General features: G+C 42.9%; 1 pseudogene; it reads left to right on the forward strand.

The window, feature by feature from the left end:
* Nucleotides 1-6,807: 6,807 nt before the first annotated feature.
* Nucleotides 6,808-8,200, forward strand: LOC140221833 (uncharacterized; annotated as a pseudogene).
* The last annotated feature ends 3,638 nt before the right edge of the window (nucleotides 8,201-11,838 follow it).

An 11,838-nucleotide genomic window follows, 5' to 3' on the forward strand; every position in this document is an offset into this window, starting at 1 on the left:
CAGCTAGCCTCACATGATCCCGCCTAGAAGCTGCCCAGAATTGTCTCATGAAATTTTTCTTCACAATTTCAATATTTTTAGACATTTCTCGCTCGTCAAGCTCCGAGGCTTAAGGAAACTGGTAGTTGCATGCCCCAAACTTCAAAAAATTTGAGCAACCCTCATTCTCCAACAATTTAAGCATGCCCTCGCAGCAAAAGGAGGCAGCGTAGTCGCTAGCTCCGGTAATCACCCTAGGCAAGTACTCAAATTCTTGGTCCATTGAATCGAACATTTCTTTGGCACCCTTGTCAGTGGGGAAAGGAAGGGGCTCAGCTCCAGATTCCGCTAAAGCAACTTTGTATCCATTATGAATCTGTGTAAACCTGGTCTTCATCACTTGTTCTGCTTCATCAATAAAATCCTTCTGGTCCTCGAGGCTCTTACCAAGCGTATGGATCATCGTGTCTTTTTCGGCACAAGCTTTTTTCAAAGATAAGATAGTTGTTGAATCTTTCTCAATGGTGCTTTGCAACTTCTCCAAAATGCCAAGATTATCTTATGAATTTTTCTTTAAACTCTCCACCCTCTGAATGAGGTCGCTGCATGTTTTCACAAGCAATTCCTTATTCATTTTCAAATCCGCGTTCGCCTCAGAAAGCGAAGTCTTGAGATCATTCAAAGCACTGTTTTCCTTAGTGCTACGGCTAAGTGCGCCATTCTCCTTCTCTTGAAGCCTATCGACAACAAATTTGCTGTCAATTACAGCCTAAAAAAGACGAGCGACGAAAAACAAGTAAACAACCGAGGAAAAGAACAACTTGATAAACCACCAAAACCTCGTTAGTAGTAAAAACAATACCTTATATCCGAGGGTAGCTATTATTCTGACCAAGTGATTAGGATCAAAACACCGGAAGGACTTCTCATACTCTATCAAAACGAAAAACATCATACACTCAAGCAAACAAACAAAGCAACAGACAATCAAAATACTAACCCTCGGGATCAAATGCACTGCCTCGAGTATCATCTTGAACAGAGAACTTAGCCACTGTAGGGATCTGAGGAACTTTACCTTTTTCCTTGGCAACCTCGCCGTCCTCAGGAACCTCCTCAGAAATATCAGCTTTAGCCTTTCCTAAAGCTGCCTTAGCTGTTTCATCTACAACATGGAGTGAGTCCCTCGCTCTCCACAGTAGCGGCAGATTGTAAGGATTGTCATCCTCACCTGACCCAGGCACATGAATAGATAGTAATTTCTCCCTAAGATCAGTGCCAAAAGCCTTGTTGTAATCAGCCACGGACTGAGGCAGAGCGGCACCCTCGGGTAAAGGATCCACTCTTAGAAGCATAGAGGGCTTACTATGTGACTCTCTAGCTACGCCAACAGTATTTTGCAATTCCATCAAAAATTTAATAGAGGCACCACTGGAATCTACAAGGCCTAATTTAGGTGAAAATTTGGTGACATTTTTACCTGGCTCAGCAGGCACCGGGTCAGGTTTGTCCATCTTGGCAGCAACAGCAGCCTCGGGGTGTAGCTCCTTTTGAGGAGACCTTTCCTTAGCCTTAGGTTGCAAATACGAGGCTAAAGACAAATCCTCGTCCAAAAATCCTTCTTCGTCATCATCATCTTCCAAGACATTAACAATCCTCACTTTGGGTTTCTTTCCAGACTTTTTGAACTTTAATCCAACCAAGGCTCCGGCGGCTTCGAGCTTTGACTTGGTCGTATCTAACTTAGCCTCAGGCTCAGGCGTTGCAGACACGAAGCTCTTGACAACCCCGGGCTTTTTGCTAAAAATGCTCAACTGCTGATCGGTAGAAGAGCCCTGACCGAGTAGGCTTTTCTTCTTAAGAGCCCCGAGGCCGGAGGTCTTGGACTTCTTGCTAAACTCGACTATGGGCAAAGAGGCTGAATCCTCAGGTTTCTTCTTCTTCCCTTTGCCTCCATTCCCACTGATCTCAATAGAACCGATCACGCCAACCTCGTACATCTGCTTGGAGGGTTTGCGAGGCTTGGCGCGAGGTTCAACCTCTATGCCCATCTCTGAAAAAGCACGGTTCACTTGGAGACCATGCGTAACAAACTTGCGAGCAAACAAAAATTCGCTCTCGTGGCAAGGCCGAAGAATATCCACAGCCCGCCTTTCAACCTCGTCAACAAAAACGTCGACATTAACTTCCCCCGGCAAGCTCAATCCAAATATAAGAAAAGGAATTGGCCTAGGGTACCACGGTACCATCTTCATCACAATCTCCTTTGGAGCCAATCTGCAGCCAATCTGCTAGAAAGGGGCCAGATGTCCGCTGCCAAAAATTCCTCAACTAAATCTCGCCCAGCAATAGACGAGCAAGCAAGAACAAAGGCATCCTCACAAACTTGGAAAGCCTTTGTCCTTAGGAATGGAGGAGCAGTTGTAATGTTCAAAGGGGACATTGAGCTAAAAAATGGGTAGAATGGCTGACCATAGCCAGAATTCTCAGACATGTCCACCTTAATGTAAAACCAATAACTAAGCCACTCGTCATCCTATTTGTTCTTTTGTGCTATAGAGAGCTCGACCCTGGAAATTTTCTTGCTTTCATTCTTCCTCCGGGTCATAAACGTGCAGCAACCAAACTGCGTTTCAAAAGCACCATCCTCATCATCAAATTCAACTCTTTTGTTCTTAACATGAAGCTTGAATAGCCTCGCAAAACCGTCAACATTGATCACACCTTCTAATGTGCACTCGATCCAGTAAAACTTAGAAAGAGCCACGAAGGCGTTAGGCATAAGCTGATGAAGCTTAGCCCTATACCTATCCAAGAGCTGAGGCAACATTTTGTCACAGGAAAATGCAAGCTGGCGGTAAAGAAATCTCTAAATACCATAGCCTCGCCAATATCGGGTTTTGGCACAAGCTCATCACTGGAAGGCCTTGTAATACCCTTAGGAGAATATCATTGGCTGACGTAAAAGTCAATTGTATTCTATGAAACTAAAGACCGCCCAAAACGAAGGGTCGGAGGGAAATCATCCTTGCTAGCCATTAGCTCTGATGGGTTAGCCTTGACATTTGTAAGATCTTCCCCGCTGTCACTATCGGAAGAAACCACAACCTCGTGAGCCTCATGTGTCTCGGGAGCATCACCACGCAACCTCTCTTGTTCCGCTAGCTCTTCAAGAGTCATCAACCTCACGGTTTGCATAATACGAGCCAACTGAACAAAACATAAAAAGTAAATCAAAGTGAAACAATAAAGCAAGAGGTAAGCAAGAATGAAAAATATGGATAAGAACAATACCTTTGAAGCTATGAAGATCAACGAAAACATCCGAGGAAGCATGAATCTTAAAGCACTAAGCAAATACTGCGCAAACTCACAGCAAGATGTGAGGGTAACCCTGAGCGACCCGCATCCCCCGCCTTTTATAGGCGTGCTAATGGGCGTGAACAAACGCCTCAAACCTCGAACTGAAGCCGAATCGACAACCAACCAGAAATCGACACGTCAAGCGCAAAAAGTAACCGTTGGCTCATCTCTCCTCTGACGCTCGAGGGTGACGTTTTTAATAGAGCGATCCTTTGTCGCGGGTTCGGCCCGTCGGAGTTGACCCTCACCCACGAGAGGCTGTTGTTGGGGATCATCCAAAAACTAAACAACCTCGAGCATTGTTCGCAGGTAAAAACCTCGTAAGTTCTGGACCAGGGAACAAAACTTAGTTAACCTCATAACTTCTTGTGGAAGCTATTCTAGCAATAAAACTCTTATCCTCACATCCTCTTTGTTACCTAAGGGACACGAAGCTAGCGACTGTTAACAAATGGCTAAACTCCAATCGAGCTAACCCTCGAGTGCTCGGAATCAGTCCAGAGCACCGAGCTTTCACTTCTTTTACTCTTTACTCAGGAACGGGACCTGAAGGAAAACGTCGCGAGGTTACAAGCTCTTGGAGCAGCATGACGGACCAAATGCCACAAGGTTGGGCGTTTTTCTCGAGCCGAGGGTTAAGGCACGAGGCTGGAAGCTTGACCTGGCACGAAGGTGAAGTCCCGAGGTTGGAAAGATGAAAGCGTGAGAAACGTGACTACATGGAGACATAAGAAACATGACTATGTGGAGGAATTCAATGTGTACACGTTATCCCCAATGACCTTTATGTATGGCATATCCTAGGAATATAGTGGTTGAGAAAGGATATTTTTGGAATGTAAAGTAGCTCATGGGTCACTGTAAAAGGGGAGTCCTACCCATTGTAAAGAGAGATCCATTGTTTTCTAAAACTTCCAAGTGTTAACTTCTTTTCATCTTTATATCTGTTCGGTATCAAATTTCTTTGACACCAACACGGTTACAAACGCTACAACCTAGAGATTCTACTCTGCACCTTTTTGCATTTTTTTTTGAACGAACATGTTTTTGAGTGTTGAGGTTTACCGTTCACGTTTACCTCATGCTGCCGCAACAGGGTGTACATGTATACTTTTAGAACAGCATCCTTTTCATCCACATTCTGCTTTCGTGATAATGACTGCCTGACCGGCTACCTAAATGCAGGACGGTACCTGACAGTCTTTTCCTTGGCTGCAACAGCACTGCCAAGCCTGAAAGCGCAAGCTTCCCCTGGAAAACAACCGGACCGGAAAGATGTCCTGCAAAGGGGACGAGAAGTGGAGAAGAGAAACCCGATCGGAGTTGGGTTGAGCAGCATCATGACGGACAGCGACAGAGACCTGTACCCGACTCCACTTGCAATGATGCATCGCTACAAATCCTGGAGGCCATTCACTTGGAATTTTTTTTTAGAAAATACTTTTATTAAACACTTTGTCTAGGCATGTCCCTGGACACCATTATAGCGACATGTTCAGTACATCACCCAGCAATCTAAGGGCTAGTTTGGGAGGCCCATTCCTCGATAGGATCCCGAAATTTTCCCTGAGCTGGACCCCCGTGCCGCAATTCGGCCCAGGCCAAAATTCCCTAGCATCTAGGAGCCTGTCCGACGGGGGAGCCCAACCCTATCTTTCCGTTTTCCACAGGGTGAGCCCTCCCCACCTCGAGGGTCCGGACACATCTCCCCCATACCGCTTGCAAGCGCCGTCGTGACATCACCCCTACGCCTCCCCCATCCCAGTACCTCGCCGTCGACCCTGCAGCTCGCCGTCGTCCCTGCGCCTCCCCATTCCAGGCAATGAGCGCCACCGTCATTGCTCCTCCCCATCCTCCCCGTCGCCTCCCCGTCCAGACCGCATCGCCTCCCCGTCACCCCCTTCACTGTCCAAGTGCCACCCCCTCTGCCTGCCGCTGCTGCTCCGTCTCCCTGTCCAGGCGCCGCCTCTCTGCCTCCATCTCGTGATGCTCGGCTGCCTGAGCATAATCCTATGCCTTCGCCGCTGCCGCTCGCCGACCTGATCGTACCGGCTCAATCTCCACCACTGCTCCGTGACTGCCCCCACCTGGACGCCTTGCCTCGTCCTAAGATCTGGTGAGCCCTTCCTCTCTCCTCCTTATCCTCCCCAGATCGAGCTCCTGCAAATTGGATGTATAGCTTTTTCATTGGATGTGCTTGTAGTAGCATACTGAGAATATCATGGTTTGTCTAATGGTTAAAGAACTTCCTTAATCAGCAATGCCTGCCACTTGGATGTGCTATGCTGAATTTATTTAACTTGCACTGCCTTAATCAGCGATGCTGTCCACGCATGAGGTTTATTTAGCATGTGTCAGAGCAAATTCTCCTATTTTAATTAGCTCGATAGACTTTGCTGCTTGTTCCAATTTAGTTCAGCTGCTTAAAATAGTCAGTTAGTTCGGAATTTTCACATTGTGCCTCGCAATCACAAGGTCTAGTACACAAGATGATGCTTATTAAAGTTTCTGAAAATTAAAGCCAATGTTTCTTTGTTTGCGTCGTTTTTTTCAAGAATTGCCAAATGTGATTATTGCTTTCATGCAGTCCTGGGATCAATTTTGTGCCAAGATTACCAATTTTCTCGCTCAAAAATTTGAATCATGCTTCTGTAGGTCCAGCTCCTAAGGAGCCGTAGATTTCTGGTTTCTTGAACTAGTGTTGTCCCCATTACAATGTGCATTCAGCACTGTTCAGAACTAGTGTTGTCTACTTGTCCTGGTTTCCTCCTAAACACGAGCAAGCAGACAGGTACAGGTAGCTTCCTCCTAAACACGAGCAAGCAGACAGGTACAGGTAGCTTGGTGAAATAAATGTCGTATCTGCATCTACATGTTTGGTGTGTGTAGTCTGAACATTCGAACATAGTATAAAATCTTGTACATCAAGATGCTCTGAATATATGTCTCACACATCATCTAGCACAACAAGTTCAGACAAGTGCTTGCTAAATCTCTCCGACTAATAAGGTCATAGCTGACTAAGCTTTTCAGTACAAGTGATCCATGGAGAGAATACAAAGCTTCAAAATGACAACTTTTAACAAGTTTACTTTTGAGGGATTTTACAGTACCCTATACTACTGGTATGAGGATGCTAGCTAGTACGCAAGTATCCATAGCTGCATAGCTGTTGCACACAGCCATTTAAAACTGTGACTAATTCTGAAGAATTAGTGTGCTGGATTAAACACGGTGCTGCATGGCTGTTGCGCATGGCTGCATAGCTAATGCACACAGCTATTCGAACAAGAACGGCTATATGCAGATTTGTTTTAGTCACTGCTCGCATTGGTCGTTGTCAGTGGTGCTTCATTTTTTTTGTTTAACGAACCTGATGCTATATCAATTCGTGTATTCTAGTTGACATCTCACTCTTGCATTTACAATCAATATATGATCTTTCCCTCTATTGTAGTTGTGAAGTCCAAGGATGGGAGGATCTCAGTTGCTTCAGCATTTGCTGGTCATCAGGAAGGTGACATTGCTGTTTCCTCAATCACTAGACTCTCTACTGTCTTGTCTGCTGCATCTGTTGCTACCTGCTCTTGCTGGTATGCTTGGGAATACAATAAAAAATTCTGGTGCAGGTACATTTATGTCTCATAATTAAGTAAACTCTGGTGCATGTCCAATTTTTATTGTCCTTGAATGTGCATATTATAGGAGTTAGGAGATAATGGAATCTTGGAAGGATGAAATTAGGAGATTCATGCTAGAGGATGAAGAAGAGGATGACGAGCTATTCCTAGTTATGGTCCCCGCACTTCAGCAGTGTCTATATGAGGAGAAAAGACCGGAGCACACCTCAACTCTGGCTGGTGCTGAAAAGGTCAGACAAATCTTGGAAGGCTACGAGAATAGGTGCAAAGTGGAGTTCAGAATGGAGCCTGAGATATTTAGAGTTATAACAAATTATCTTAGAGTGGAGAACTTGTTATGTGACACCCATGGTGTTAGTGTTGAGGAGCAGCTAGAAATATTTATGTTCATGCTTTCTCATAATGCAAGCACCGATGGGCTAAAAAAGAAATTCCAACACGGTGGTGAGATAATTCATAGGAAAATAACAGAGTTCTTCGATATAATTCCAGCACTGACTCTTAGATTCTTGAAACTCCCAAATGTGAACCATACACATGTGAAGATTGCATCAGACCCTCGATTTATGCCTTTCTTCTAGAACTGCATTGGGGCCATTGATGGCACTCATGTCCCTATCACCATTGCACAAGAAAGAGCCGCTCCCTACAGAAATAGAAAAGGAACCTTGTCACAGAACGTGATGTGTGCATGTAACTTTGATTTAAATTTCACTTTCATCTCATGTGGTTGGGAAGGATCTACATCTGATGCAGGGATCCTACGGTCTGCATTTGCGAAGGGTCTTCATGTGCTTGTGGGGAAGGTCTACCTTGTAGATGGTGGATACGCAAATACATCCTCATTCATTGCTATGTACCAAGGAGTTAGGTACCACCTTATTAAGCTTAGGAGACATGAAAATCAGTATGCAAATTACAAAGAATTGTTCAACCATCAACATGCGCAGCTTTACAATCATATTGAAAGGGCCTTTGGCATGCTAAAAAAATGGTTTCCAATCTTGAAAGTTGGGACATTTCATCGAATTGAGAATCAAATTAAAATTCTAGCAGGAGCTGCACTATTTCACAATATTATTAGAGGGCAGAATGAGGGTGAAGGGTGGCTGGATCACCAACCAAATAATATCAACCCATCTTATTATGTTGAGTTGCCAGAGGGGGATAACAACTACCCAAATGAATTGCAATCAAATGATGAAAGCACCCTATGAGATCAAATTGCCCTTCAGATATGGGCTGCCCATAATAATTAGGTGTAGTATGCATGGATTGTTTGTTCCTGTACTATTTTTTTTTGCTTCATTGCTTATTTCTGTATTGTTTTCACGACAGCCTTTATCTGATCTTGTTTATTTCTTACAGCCCTGTCAACGGAAAGGGCTACCTGGAGCTACACGTATGAGAAGGGACTTGTGGATATTCTGAAAGAGCTTGTCAACATACCAATGTTTAAGGGACAAAATGGATGGACAACAGAAGGTTGGAGGAGTACCACAAACAAATTCAATGATATGTTTCCAACGGCACATTTCACGAAGCAGCAAGTGCAAGAAAAGGAGAAAGAGCTAAAAGGAAACTATAAGATAATAAAAGAAGCAAGGAAAAGTGGTGCTGGCTGGAATAACACTTTGGGTATGATCATTGCAGAACCAAAAGGTTGGGAGAAGTTGATTAAAGTTAGGTCTTTTTACTCTCTTAAACAAAGTAGAATCTTAAGAGGTACATTCTGGTTCTAAACTTCTAATCATATATTTTTGTTGTACTTCAATAGGATAACCACAAAGTTGCCAAGTTTCGCAAGAAGTCATTTTCTTTATAAAATAGCTTAGAATTATTGTATGAAGGTAATGCTTTGATCTTGCTCTTGTTTACATTAATGGCCACAACTTTAGTTAATTATTCACTTGTTCACCCATTCAATTGTTTGTTTAATAGGAAGTGTGGCCACAGAGAATTTAAATTTTACATCAATTGAGCCTCCACCACAAAGAACTGAGCTGCGAGCTCAACCCACTCCCCAAAGAAGTATCTCAGACCAAAGTAATCATAGCACAACACCTAGCTTTGGATATAATGGCATGGCTTCTATTGATAGAAATCCACTTAGTTTTGGTCTCGGTGGCGTAGAAAGCACAGAAGTTCAATCTGCTCCAGCAAGTCGTACTTTAGAGGACCAAGATATTACTAGTGGAAAGAAACGCAAGCAAAGCTAGATGGCAGCAAAACTTGAGGATTATATTAACTTTAGAAAGGATCAAATTGAAAAAACTCTAGAAAAGTTAGAAGAGACGTGAAGAAGACTACTCACTCGAGAAATGTATTGACATTATGGATGCCATGGAAGAGCTATCGGATGAACAAAAAGCTAATGCAAATGAAGTTTTCCAAAGTGAAACAAACAGAAAAAATATTGGTCGGTACCAAAAACCCAAGTGTCCGGCTGATTTGGTTGAAGAAAAAGATTGCTTGAGTATGTTCCCTTTCTTAGTTTTGTACCCTTGCTCAAGTGTCGGTTGAATCCTCTATTTGCATATATAAAATATAAAATTTTGTCCCCTACTGGTGTCACTGATTTTACCTTTTTTTGTGCTGCAGCTTTCTAACTCTAGTGCTGCTACAAATGAAAACTAAGACACCCCTTGTGTCTGCCTTCAGTGATGATATAAGGTATGTTTCAAGTATTATTGTTTCAATTATCATTTTAGCAGGATACATATCTGTTTTTGTTACTATATTACAGATGGTGTAAGTTAGTGTTTCACATTTCTTCAGTCAGACTTTTCCAGTTCCATACAAAGCATCACACTTTCATTTGTAGTGAGGAACAAAGGCAAATGTTGAACTGATAGTTGCATCACTTGGTCTTTCAGTTCCATTCCATATATGCATGTCTCGTGGCTTAGTACATGTGTTCTGCTTATTCTTAGTTCTTTATACAAATTTTCCTTTCAGTTCCATTCCATATGTGCATGTACAATTTATATATCTAATAATACTGACTAGTACTTCCTGGGAGGAACACAGTAGTACTTTGGTGTTTTATCCTTTGTCTTATTTTTGTCAAACCGGCAATGTTAATTCTTCTTACAATTTTATCTGAATGTTCATGCCTGGTAGCAAACTATTGGTGTTTATTATCTCAGGATAATGAGAAATTGATCCTAATTATTGTTATATTGTTTATTTTTTAGAATCAATGAGTGTTGACTAAAAGATGGTGGTTTCGTTGTCTTAATCTCTTGGATAATGGGGGCATTTCAGAAGGGGTTATGAGATGCTAGAATTTCTTATATGGCAAATACTTGCTGGATCTTAGTTGATATTTGAATTAAAATAGGCATGAATTGTAATATATGTGGATGTATGGACAAAAGAATTCAAATTTGTCTTGGATGTGTTTGTTCTTTGTGATGGAGTGCAAGTCAAGGTGGATGAATATTTATAGCTATGCAATCTTAAACTCGGATTGTTTAGTACACGTGTATCATTGGTACTGAATTTGATTGGATGGTCTTATAGCTGTGTACTGTTTGTATTTTGTGTTTTTTCCTGAAATTTCTTGACCCCATATGACCATTTTTCTTATTTTATAGATGTGTTTTTAATTTTTCTTCATTTTTTCTTGCTTTTTTTAGATGGTTTTTTTCCTGGATATTCCCCTTCTAAGCTCCCAAACAGCAACAGGGAAGGGATACCCTGTGGGGGAGAGGTAACCAGGGAAATGAGTTGACTAATTAAACTTTGTCGGGCCTGAAGTGTCTCCACATAAGCAGAGACTCAATGTGATACAAATATCACATTTATTCATCAGATGGTTCATAAACCGTACAACTCCCGAGGGAGTGGGCACGAAAGTCATGCCGAAATGATAAGTAAATAAACAACAGCAACGAGCCAAGCTACTGTCAAGAGACAACACTCGGGACTGCACAGCAGCGGAAGCATTCTGCAAAGGCCAACGCCACAGGCAGCGTTGGGTGCGGAAGCGACCTCCTACTCAAAATCCTCGGTGACGAAGTCCAGGTCTTCCTCTGAAGAAACAAAACAAGGGTGAGTACAAAAGTACTCAACAAGTCCAACCCCACCCACGGAGGGGGATACAACCAAGAATATGCACAAGATATAATAAGGATAAGACTAAGGTTTATTTGCAATAAAGCTAGATTTTAACACATGCAAGTGTTTATTTTCAAAAGGATTTTCGCAAAACATTTCTTTAGTAACTGAATCATTAAGTGGGGTTGATCCCACACAAAGGATTCAAGTTTTAATGCTACCGGACTCCCTGTCCGCAGTAGCTCACGGCACATCTGCCAGACACTTCCAAAATCCAACACACGCCATGAAAAACCATCCATCTCCAAGCACTAGTTATGTGACCAAGCCGTAACTCGTCCAATACCATGGACATGACTATTCGAATAGATTTAAACTCTAGAGACGTGTGCACTTTACCCACAAGTAGGGTACCACAGCACGATCACCTTGGTGTCAGTGCAGATCCTATCAAAGCTATTGCCCACCTTAGCTAAGACTGACTAGCCAACATGGAAGCAACCAAGGGGTTAATGACCTACCGACGAGGTCTTAACCGGGACCTAAGTCACAAAGATCTTACTCCTTCTCCATGGTCTCCTATTGCTCACCAGCTCTCCTGATGACTAACAGACTAGCTAGTGAAATTTATGCTAAGATGTTGCCGCATACAACGGTCGAGTGGTTGCACAATGTTGGGACTCGACCAGACAACAGTTGGGACGTACGACAAACGAAGACAATGACTGCTCAAGCATGTATTACAGTAGCTACCCTATCAATGTGTCATGTCCGTCTCAGGAGGGACGGTTCA

Source organism: Setaria viridis, chromosome 2 (genome assembly GCF_005286985.2).
Source record: "Setaria viridis chromosome 2, Setaria_viridis_v4.0, whole genome shotgun sequence".
Classification (NCBI taxonomy): Eukaryota; Viridiplantae; Streptophyta; class Magnoliopsida; order Poales; family Poaceae; genus Setaria; species Setaria viridis.